General features: G+C 44.8%; 1 protein-coding gene across 2 annotated transcripts in view; it reads right to left on the minus strand.

Annotated features, from left to right (window-relative positions):
• NCALD (neurocalcin delta) overlaps positions 1-12,166 on the minus strand; it is a 339,563-nt gene that overhangs the window by 153,847 nt on the left and 173,550 nt on the right. For both annotated transcript variants that reach the window (XM_045861406.1, XM_045861404.1), the window contains exon 3: positions 3,117-3,165. The gene's annotated coding sequence lies outside the window, so the exon portion shown is untranslated. The remainder of the gene's footprint in view (positions 1-3,116; positions 3,166-12,166) is intronic.

A 12,166-nucleotide genomic window follows, 5' to 3' on the forward strand; every position in this document is an offset into this window, starting at 1 on the left:
AAGAAGCAAGCATTCTCTGTCTGCCTTCCTCATCTGTAGTTTGTTCGTGAACAGTGGCGACCCCAATGCCCAGCTGCCTGTGTCTTTTTCGAACCTGTCCCATTACAGGCGGCACACCCTTAAGTGACCCTTAGTCAGTCACACCCTCACACAATCTCTCACACAATCCCCTCCCCGAGAGTGCAGGCACAACCCCGACTTGTTTCTAGCCAGCAGAATACAGCAACGCCAAAAGGATAGTGGCTCCCTGAACAGGTCACTATATGGAAGATCCCATCCCAGCAGGATGGGGCGAGAGATTCCCCTGCTGGCCTGAAGCTGCCACATTGTAGTGGGGCCTGTAAGAAGCAATCAGCCACATGGACAGAAATGTGCACAACACCTAGCAGATGAGAACTCCCCAGGTGACATCCAGCAAGAAAACAGGGGACCTCAGTCCTACAACCTCACCTGAATTCCACCAACCACCTCGTGTTCTTAGAAGGAAAAACAAAACACAATAAAACCCAAAGCTCAAAAAGAAACGCAGCCCAGCCAAAATCTCAGTGGCATCTCTGTGAGCCCCTAAGTAGAGGCACCATCTAAAGCTGCACCCAGAGTCCTGATCCATAGACACTGTGGGGTAACATTTAATTACATGTTGTTTCAGACCACTCGTTTGTGCTAATTTGTTACACTGCAATTTATAACTAATGCGCACGTCATCCTCTGCTTAGAACTCCAGTAACAAGTATTCTTGCAAAAAGGTTTTGTGTAGCCAGTTGTTACATTCTTCCTCCTTTTGTGGGCTGCAGAAATATCACAGAATGCTTTATAGATATGCACACCTTTATCCAAATCAAAGCTGTTAATGCAGAATATAATTCTCCATGTATGAGTCTCAAAACATAAATGAGTTCATCAATTTTCAAAACACTATTATTTCACAGGTGCTCGAAAATTGGAGAGTGTACCTCCAAACCAGTTTTTAAAAAGTGTGCACGTCATTGCTTTTAAATAAACTTTTGCTTTGCAAACAGTTTAAGATTTAGAGAAGTACTGTGAAGACAGTATAGCATTCCTGTATATTCCACACCCAGTTTCCACCATGAATAATATCCTACATTAGTATGGTACATTTTTCACAGTTAACGAACCAGTGCTGCTCCCTTATTATCAACTAAACTCCATACTTTATTCCTATTTCCTTATTCTTTACTTAGTGCCTTTTTCCTGTTCCAGGGTCTCATCCAGGACACCACATAACAATTAGTTATCATGTCACCTTAGGCTTGACTTGGTTGTCACACTTTCCCAGACTTCCTTTGTTTTGGGATGACCTGGAGAGGTTTGAGGACCACAGGCCAGGCCTGATTTACAGGACGTGCTTCTATGAGAATCTGTCTTGTGTTTCTCTCTTCAGTAGACTGCAGTTATGTGTTGTAGAGGGAAAGGCCACAGAGGCCAAGTGCCATTGTCATCACGTCATACGAAGCACACCTGCTACCAACACCACACTGCACTGCTGATGCTGACCGGGGTCGCCTGGTTCGAGGTGGTATTTGTCAGCTAAACTACAGTTAGGTACTCTTTTACTCCTCTTTCTATTCTGTGCTCTTTGAAAAGGAGTCACTGTGTGCAGCTCCCATTTGGAGTTACGCTTTCCCTCCTAAAAACCAGAGTATTCCACACACATTCTTTGGAATTCTGCATGGGAGAGTTCTCCAGCCTCCTCAAATGTTTATCCAGTCATTTACTTATATCAGTAGAGATATTTATAGTCTACTTTGGGTTATATCCCAGTATGAATTTATTTACTTCATTGCTCAAAGTGTTCCAGCTTCGGCCGCTGGGAGCACTTTCTACCCTTGTGACTTGCCCTGTGTCACGCTCACCAGTGTGAATGCACTATCGTGGTCTTTCTTTTAGCACCTCCTTACTTCCTGGCACTATAGGGAATACTCCAGGCTCATCTCGCACATTTCTTGCCACAGTCTTAAATCAGCCATTTCTCCCAAGAGCTCTGGTTCCTTTTATCAGGGAACGGTCGCTGAAAGCCAAGCCTTGGGTGGTAGGTTATGTCTATTGTTACTGAAGTGTCTTTGCTTCTAGGCCAAACCAGTTTTTCAGTTTCTTACACAGGACCTTGGAGTGTCCCTGTATGCTAATTTATTTTAATTTATTCAACAAACATTCTTACAGACATTATTATGTGCCAGGCATTAATAAAACATTTAAAAAATATTAACCCATTTAATCCTTGTGACAACTTGATAACAAGAAGATAGGTAGTATTAGTAGCCCCATTTTCTAGACAGAAACACAGAGGCCCTGAAAGGTTTGGACTCGTGCACAAAATCGTGCAGCTGGTAAGTGGAAGCTTACAATGAGTGCAGCTGGGAACTGCAGCTGGGAACTGACGCCAAGCATCTCCGGTTTGGGGCACTAAGCAGTGCACCACGCGGCCTCACAGTGGTGAGGACCTCACAAAGCATAAAATTGATGAATTAATTAATCTACCTACTTATTCTCTAACTACTATCTATTATGTGCTCATTAGGTGCCAAACTCTGCCAGATGTTAATTACCGCTTAATGCAATTTAAGATATTCCTTGGGCTGTGTCTCATTTAAAACAAAGGAAGCGGCTGTTGTAGATGGGCTCTTGAGAGGATCTGTAAGCTGCCTGGGATGCAGCTGGTGTCCACATGAGGACAGAGGATGGCTAGAATGAGTGGGGTGACCACTCTGTGAGGTATTTTTATACCTTGTGTCCAATCACTGTATCACACACCTGACATGAACCTAACCAACATAAGATTGTATATTAAGTATACTAAAATAAAAAATAAATTCATGAAATTAAAAACAAAAATTATTCCACTTTGTGGCTGCAAATATACTTTATTATGCTACAGGATGGTAGGTAGTGCCTTACTTACTTCCATTCTATGTTATCCTTTCCACAAATTTTAAAGAGGGGCTTTAATATCTTTTCCTACCTGGGAAACTCCCACTCATTGTGCTACTATTCACTGATAAAATATTTGACTGAAATTCTCTCTCGTGAAAATCACTGAACAAAACTGCAATTTCCATTTACAGTTGATTGAAAGAAAAATTAAAATGTACACTTACTTTTGACTGTCACCAGTGAGTCGTTCCAAGAGACTGAAGTTGAGATGATCTAAAAGAAAACAGACAAAGTAACCCTGCTGAATGCAAATATATTAATGGATTATTCATAAGGTCGTTATTCCCACTGTTTTCATGGGTGCAGTTGTCAATAACACCTTTGGGAAAGGTGGGGTAGAGACGGGGCTCTGCAGAAAGGACTTAAGAAGGAAGACTTTTTTATATTTGTAAAACTCATTTACTATATTTATTGACTCCGTGTTGGCATTTATAAATTCCTTGGACTAGGATACAGAGTCAAGGGAGGGTCCCTCAAGAACATGGGCCTTCATTTGTTGTTTCAGAGCAAGTACCAAACGAGCTGCCTTCAAGATGACCCAAAGCTCTGGGACACTCCAAGAAGAGTAAGACACAGTGTCTCAATGCAACAATAAGAAATCACAGTAACATAGGTCAATGAAGGGACGCAGTGTACTGGTTTGATTCACCGGTCAGAAGAAAGGGATGATCAAAGGGGTGGGCCTGTGAGAAGCCTCCCCAGTGTGTCTGACTGCGCAGGCTTCCAGGAAGGGGGTGTGATGTGTTCACCTGCATCGTCAGTGCACATGGTGAGGAGGGTGGTCTCTCAGATTTTGTTTCTGGCGTTTATAACCTCTCTTTGGGAAAAGTGCATTTTGGTACCTCTGGGAGCACCAGTCTAGACAATCTAATTAGTTTATCCAATACAGTTTTAAAACTATCAGCAGGGTCAAAGCCTTCTTGGAAAATCTGTGTAAAAAAAAATCTCAATTCATATCACTGAATTCTTTTTTTTTAAAGATTTTATTTATTTATTTTTAGGGAGGGAGAAAGAGAGAGAGAGAGAAACATTAATGTGCGGTTGCTGGGGGCCGTGGCCTGCAACCCAGGCATGTGCCCTGGCTGGGAATCGAACCTGCAACACCTTGGTTCGCAGCCTGCACTCAATCCACTGAGCTACGCCAGCCAGGGCAAATTCTTGAATTCTTAAATACCAGGGTATCATTTTTATTAGGAAGAAAATACCAAGAAATGCACAATTATTTAGGTTTTTTAATATCCTCTCTTTTTTATTAACAAAAGTCAATGGTAATAATTCAAGAAGAAAAGGTGTTTCACCTGACATGTTAGAAAAAAATTTAACATTTTTCACTTTGTGGGTATTTGATGATGTGCCCGTCATTGCAAAGATGCATCTCAGTCAGTACACCAAAGATTCATATTCTTCTACACATTTAACAGGGAACTGAATACAGTTACAGCAGAACTAGGAGCTTTACCAAAAGTTAAGAAATTTATCCCCTTGCACATAGACTAGAAGCAATATATTTCAATGATAAGAAGCTCAGGCAAGTTATTTAACCTCTGGGTGTTCCACAAATGATAGTTGGTATCATGTTTTTAGTCATAGCAATGTAAGAATTCTAATCTAAGATGTATTCCTATCTTTCTTACGCATAATAACTTGTACATTTTAATAATATAGATATTTAAAAGAGATTTTGGCTTAATAAAATATAATCTTTCCAAGTATGATTTTTTTAGCTAAAAAATGATTTTTGTATTTTCCTCTCTCTCATAGCTATTTTGTTGACATACAAACACCTTACAACTTGAAAAGTGATGTTTTAGGTTTGTTCATCATTCGTATATGGAATCAAGTCAAAGTGAATTCAAAGTACTTTGCATTTCAAAGTGTACACAGTTAACTCGTCTTCAGACTTTCAGATTTCACTGGGGAGAAAAAACAAGCAAACAGGTGCTTGTTTACAATGGCAAGTTGAATCATGAGCAATTACTACAGCTGACCTGACAAAAGACCCCAAAGAGTGGCGTATCTGGTATCTGAGTGGACAGGCCATTGAAGACCAAGCTTGTTAAACGGCACCTCAGTCAGGCCGGTGAGGCCGGGGGAAGAGGGCATCACACGAGAGGGACTAAAGCTCTGCCTGCTCTCTATGCCATTGGAGAGGTGTCACTGATCCGCTCACAGGAGAACATTGAAACACAACCTATCTTGCCTATTTTTTCTCAGAGATTGATAATAAAATGATGGAGGGGGAGGGGGAGGGGCATGGCACGTACAATGCATGTACAAATAATGGACAGTGTATAGGCTGTTTTTATACAGGGTGGGGAAAAGTAGGTTCACAGTTATGAGTATGTGAAACAAAAGTTTATTCTTTCATTACTGTTTATTAATTATTGTATTATTTATGTGTACAATTGTAAACCTACTTTTTCCCACCCCATAGTACAGCTGCTTGCCTTGAAACATATCCATAAGAGAATTTTTGAAGATTTTGCATGTATCTCAATAGTTTAAATAACCATTTCAAGACAGGGGACAGGGCAGAAAGAAGACAGGGGTGAAGGTGAGGAATTCTGGGTCTAATCCACGCCCAGCCAGCAGGTGGCAGTGGGCTGACTTTGGAGCAGTCGCCATCACTGATTCCAGGCACAGACAGGGTGGGTAATAGTCCCGACACCCCTTTCCGACCTCCACTTCAAGTGGACCTTTACTTTTCCTTGACAATCTCTCTCAGGAAGTTTACGATTTCTGAAAAAATAAATAAATACAACGGGGCAAATTCGCTTTTTCAGAAGCCTAAAGTGAATCCCTTTTTAACGGTGGCAGTGCTTAAAATCGTTACTATAAATTATTTTGGTTTGCATGTACACATTTCAAGGTTTATGATAAGAAAGTCTGAAAAAAACTTGGACACACACTGCTTGGACAAGTTTTAAATGGCATATGAAGATACCGTACAGCTAGCAACACCCCTTAACCCCTGTCTCCAATGGTGCCATCAGTCAGCCACACCCTCCACTCAGGCCAATGATCAATGAAGTGGTTTCTAGTCTCAGTGCTGGTATCTATCATTTTACCCAAACACGGCATTTTCACTGAGCAAGTACTTGTGACTAGAACATATGGCTCTTTACGTTTCATCTTAATTTGATGTAATAAGTCTGGCAATTTGAAGTTCAGACGAAATCCAACCCAACTTTCCTCAGGAAGTGGAAAAGTCTTAATATTTGTTCATCTGGGAAAAAAATGTCCCATGCTCCAAAACACAATGAAACTGGAAACAGATGCTATTCATCCTCCTGGGGCATTTAGCATAAGCTAAATATACCCACAACACAGCTGACTGTTTATAAGCACAGCCACCGTGGCACCCCGAGAGCTGTGCTGAGGGCGGTCCCCTCACTGGTCCGAAGAAAACATCATGGCTGAAGCTGGAGTGGAGGCCACATGTAAACGCCGCACCATCAACATGGCTCTAATTCACACACATATTTAATAAAAGCAACCAAAAGCATTCCATTGTCCTGGTTTCTACTTTCAGACTCAGTACTTGAGTGAGGATTAATCTAGTTCTCTCCTCATCAGTCCATATGGGCAGTGAGTGTGCAGAGGGCAGGTTTAGCAGGCTCCCCACTTCTCTGAAGGAGCCACTACCTGTGCCCCTGTTACTTGTAGCACAGCCTCCTGGGCTGGGCCGTCCTGGGCTTCCTTCAGATGCCGCAATGCATTCTGTCGCCATGGTTCTGTGACTCAGGTTGTGAGGGAGGCATATTTTCCTCACTTCTTTCTCAGAGCCGGTCTCATATGCAGAAAGTATGATTTGACAGAATGAAAACAGTAACTCAGAGAAACCAACTGGATCCCAGAGAAGAGAAACTGGCCACATAGGAGCTAAATGTCTCATTTCAGCACTGGTCAGTCAACAACATTAACAGAGAGCCCACAAGGGCAGAGCCTACGTGGAATTCTCCCCTCCGTGGAATTCTCCCCTCCGTCCAGGCCACCTGCAGGGTCCCACTGGGGAGCACGGCTGCCTGGCTCAGAAGCAGCCAAGGACAGTCACCCAACAGCCAGGTCATACGGGATGTGTTTACTCATTCACTGGACACGCATTTACTCAGTGTCCACCGTGAGGCGGGGTGAGGACCAGCAATGGATGACATGATTCCCCTTTCAGGTGCTCAGTCTTGGAGGGAGGGAGGGAGGCCGCTAGTCTTTATGACAGACAAGTAAAGACAGTGATCGAATGTGAACGCTGACTCAGGGGTGCAACAAGCAGCACAGGGGATGCAGTCAATAATGCCGTCGTGATACCTGTGTACAATAGCAGACGGTTCCTAGCCTTACTGTGGTGATCACTTGGTAAGGTATGTACATGTTGAAACACTACGTACGTTACACACCCAGACCTAATATAATATTATATTTCAACAATAATTAAAAATAAATTTTCAAAGCATGTGAACAGAATGACAGACTCAGGTAAACATGAATACCCTATCTGAGCAATATGCTCACACACTCCTCACTCTTTTTTTCCCTGTCTTACGGTTTTCCCCATCAGCACTCGGTCATCAGCGCCATTGCCACTGGACGCCATGTATTTGTTTGTCAATGTGTGGCTGCCTGTCTCCCCCCATAGGAAGTAAGTGCTTAAAGACACGGGTTTCTCTGGTTCACTGGGGTGACCCAGCCTCCAGAACAGAGAACACCACACCTATTAACCGCTCAATAAATATTTGTTGACTAAATCAATGTATGAGTCAATAAACATTATAGAATTCATTTAAAAAATGGAGTGATTATCTAGAAAGATGGGAGGGAATGATGTTGGGTTATTACAAAGGCAATTAAATGTTGACAAAGGAGAAGCTGAAAAGCCAGTCGAGAGTCATTTGCTGGCAGGTCCTCAGGAACACCTAGCATCAGGTCTGTGGCGTCCAGGTAGTTTTGTCCAGATGTGGGCTGCCTTGACCACAGGGCCCAAACCCCAGTTGGGCCACTGGTTCTACTACGGGCATTTAAACCCCGAGCCCCTGTGCTCTCAGCAGTGGCCTCCCCGCAGAAGGATGGTTCCCACGTTCTTGCTTCTGAGACCCAGCTGTCCTGGGTCCCATTTTCCCCAAGTCCCTTCTGGTCAGCTCTTCCCTCCATTCTTTAAGCTATTAATATTCCTCCAATAAATATTATTTGTTTCTGGCTCCAGGAGTCTCAGTGTATTTCTGTTGATTACATCCAAAGCTCTCTATGACCACAGGGGCTGATTTAAAAGATGAAAGTGGTTTGGAAGGACTGGCAAGAAAGCATTTTCATTGAACACCAACCGGGGGCAGGTACTGAGCGAAGCCCTTTACAGGAGTTGTCCACTTTAACCACCAGACCATGTCTGGGAGTGCCTGCTCACACCGAGGCCGTCAGAAGGTGAACAGCATGTCCAGAGCTCCCATTCTACCAGTGGCAGAGCCATCCTTGGGCTCCAGAGACCCAAGTCTTGATAACTCCTCCCCTCTGTCCTGCTGGGAAACACGAGTTCCAGGGTGTGGCAAATACCGGGAATAACTGGCCGGGTCAGGTAGGGTTGGGGTGAGGGGTGGGGTGGGGGGTTGGGTCCCTAGGCAACAGGAGAGTTAAGGGCAGCAGCACCGGTTTCCACCGGGATCCAGCTGCTCTTCCCACATTTCAAAATGTGTTAAGGGTTTTGTTTCATTTCTATGCCATGCAGGGAAACTACAACGGTCGGTTTCCCACCAAGAACTGCTAAGATTGGCACCGCCCAGAACAGGTGGCTCCAAAGCCTCTGCTCCCATAACGGATACCGGCCCTGTTCTGCCCCCCAGATTCCTTGTTCATTCTCGGGACTGCCGGTTCACTGTCGCCACCCACCAAGGGCCAGATCCCGGGCAGCTTATTTACCCGCCAGCACAGGTCCTCGCCCTGCCCTCCTCCGTCACCCATCCAAGCTCCTCCTCCCACCTCATTTATCTTTTCACCAATTTATTTGTTATCAGTTATTCAGAAAATATGCGAGGGCCTGAATGTGCCAGGCTCTGGGCTCAACATGAGGAGCGCCCTGCAGATCAGACCAGCAAAGCCCCTGCCTCACGGAGCATCGGGTCCGGAGGGGGGACAGATGCAACACAAGGAAACACAGCATCGATGTATCAAGGGCGGCACATCGTTGTGAGTGTGACGGCAGAAAAGCTGCATCCGAGGCGAAGCCTGACGGAGAAGGATCTCCACAAGAGGAAGGACTCTAAGGAAGTGTCTTCTGAACTGAGAAGTGACAGGGGAGAAGGAGCCAACCTGGCCAAGGGTTGGAGAAGAACAGTGGAAGCAGAGGAAAGGGCCTCACAAGGGCGGGAGACAGGCAGGGGTCGGAGCAGGGAACGCAGGGGAGAGCAGTGGGGAGGAGCTGAGTGGGGTGGGCAGGGCTCGGTGGGAGTCTGGGTTTTATTCTGAGTGCAGCCTGTTCTCCTATTGCCCCCATACGGAAACATCAAAGAAAAGGAACTAAAAAAAAAAAAAAAAAACAAGGAGGAAAATATTTTCACCAATATTTCCATGTCTACTGAATGCTGAAGCAGCCAAGATTGGAAATCTATCTGTCAGGGCTCCAATTTTAATGACAAGCCAGGAGTCCACTGAAAAATGATCCTGCAAAAAGCCTCACATGGCAACTCTCGTTTTTTGAATCCTTAACAGAAACCAATTTAAAAATGGACAATCTCTCCAAGATCTTATGAGGTGGAGATGAGGACCCTCAGTACGTGCACGAGGGACATGAAGCTCAGAGATCCCACAGCAAATCAGGTTCGTCTGACTCCAAAACTTAGTCCCAGCCCCGAGACACAGTCTTCCTGAATCCCATCAGTTTAATAAAACCCCATCTTGTTGGGTTGACAATACCAAAGGATGGTGCATGCTGTAGGAGTAGGCCCCCCGGACCACAGAGACCCTTTAAAAATTAAAGCTTTAGGCCCTGGCTGGCATAGCTCAGTGGATTGATCGCAAGCTGCGAACCAAAGTGATGCAGGTTCGATTCCCAGTCAGGGTACATGCCTGGGTTGCAGGACACGGCCCCCCGCAACTGCACATTGATGTTTCTCTCTCTCTCTTTCTCCCTCCCTTCCCTCTCTAAAAATAAATAAATAAATAAAAATCTTAAAAAAAATTAAAGCTTTAAAATATGTACCTCCACAGATGAGAATTTTTCAAATGTTCCGCCATTTGTATATACCAAGTCCACGGTAAGCATTACAAACGCGAGTGATTCCATGAGGCTGCCCTCGGGCCCTCGGAAGCGCAAACACCTGTTTGCTCGTACGTGACCAGGACCCAGGCTCAACACAGTGTGTAATTTTTATTTGAGTTTTCTGTGTTTTATTCTATTCCTACTCCTTTATTTACTGTGGGGACTTTATTTCTTATCACTTTCAGTGTGGTTGCCTCATGAAACTTTTCCCCGAATATTAGTTTGCTAGTTGTCATTTACTGGGATTAAGAAGCCCAACAGGTTAGTGTTAGCACTCTTAGTATAAGAAGCATAAAGAGAAGCTACCTGAGAAGCATTAAACTGGAAGACACGGAGCTGTGGGGCACATGCGCTGGGGCCTGACTTGGGGGGGCAGGAGGGAGGGGGTGCCGACGCCAACAGGAGTCTGGGGGGTAGGCTGGGACGGTGGGTGGGCATAGGGGCAGTCGTTAGCCAGAAGGTCCTTCCAGCGGGCAGACCAGAACTCAGAACATACTCTCGTGCGGGAATAGCACTTACCATGGTGGCCGGGTTGTCTGACCATACTATAAAACTTTTTTTAATCCATTATATACATGAAAAGTTTTCTCCTTGATTCTATAAGAAGGTGAAATGGAGCAAGAATTCAAAAGTCCATGGAAATATTATAAAGCCCCAGCCCCTAAAAGAAGAAGAGGAAGAAGAAGAAGATGTGGAGGAGAAGAAAGAAGCAGAAAGAAGGAGAGAAGGAAGAAAGGAAGGAGGGAAAGAAGGAAGGAAGGAGGGAAGGGAGCAAAGGAGGAAGGAGAGAAGGAGGGAGGGAGGGAGGAAGGGGAGTTTTCTCTGGAGATGGAAGGGCAATTCCAGGTTTATAGTGTCTGAGCTTATAACAATTAGAGGCTCCTTTTTAGAAAGTACAAATTATGAATACAAAATTAAATATAAATGTGAATATTTTTAGAATGAGAAAAATAATTATAAAAATTAAATATTTTTAATTGAAAAATTGCTTAGCATAATAACATGTTATTAATTAACTACCAGATACAGGTATACATGTATACATGGAAATGACTGTAAATAAAATAAATCTATCTTATGAAACCCAAACAAAAGTGTATCCCCAACTCACCTCCCCCTGAGACTGGTCCCCAAAATGCCTCTGGCTACTCCACCCCCTCACCTGCTCTAGGCTGGCGGGGCTGTGGTAGGATCCCAGGAGCCACCTTGACCTGAGGACTGTGCCTCTTAAGTCAGAAGCTCTACCAGAGCATTACCAAGGAAGAGAGCGGGGCAGCAGCCACAGTACACAGAAGTAGTGCTCTTAACCAATTGTAGTTAAAACCTTTTTCTTTTGAAAAATCTTACAAAATGTATGGCCATGTGGGCCTAATGCTAGGGTGCCTTAAGCTTCCGAGCTCACAGTGCACCTGGCCTGTGCTTTCGCCCTTCCTAGTCCGTCCCGTGCTCACGGGCAGATCCTCTTCCTCCCACATCCCCCCAACAGGAAGCAGAAGAGGGTCCATGCTCCAGGTTTAGTAAGTCAGGAGCACTTGGGTCTCCTGATCCGGACCCATCAAAATGTGCTGCCTTTCCCAGGCAACACAGGAAAGCTGTGCAGCAGGATGAATGAGTGACACTGGTGCCACTGCAGCTTTACGGAGCCGTGGCTCTGCACCATCTCCTTCAGACAGCAGTAAACATAGCGGAGTCCAGATCGTCCTCCAACCCTTCACTGGCGCCGGTGTGTATGGCGGAGGGGTGGGGGCGGGTGGTGCTCTGCAGCCAGCACATCAAGTACCTTGGCCATGACTCTGACTTTTTCTATCCCAGGGAAGTGGTGACATTGCTGTCTTGTAGCCCTTACTCGTTTCTACTGCAAACCTTGTACAACTCATCTGGGGGAGTGGGGGAAGGTTCACCAGTGACTTTGCCTTCTGAACTAGAAGCTCCTTATTACTGTCATATAATCAGGAGGAGAAGGCTGTGTCC

This window comes from Phyllostomus hastatus, unplaced genomic scaffold (genome assembly GCF_019186645.2).
Source record: "Phyllostomus hastatus isolate PE091 unplaced genomic scaffold, TTU_PhHast_1.1 phas_scaffold_21, whole genome shotgun sequence".
In the NCBI taxonomy this organism is placed as follows: Eukaryota; Metazoa; Chordata; class Mammalia; order Chiroptera; family Phyllostomidae; genus Phyllostomus; species Phyllostomus hastatus.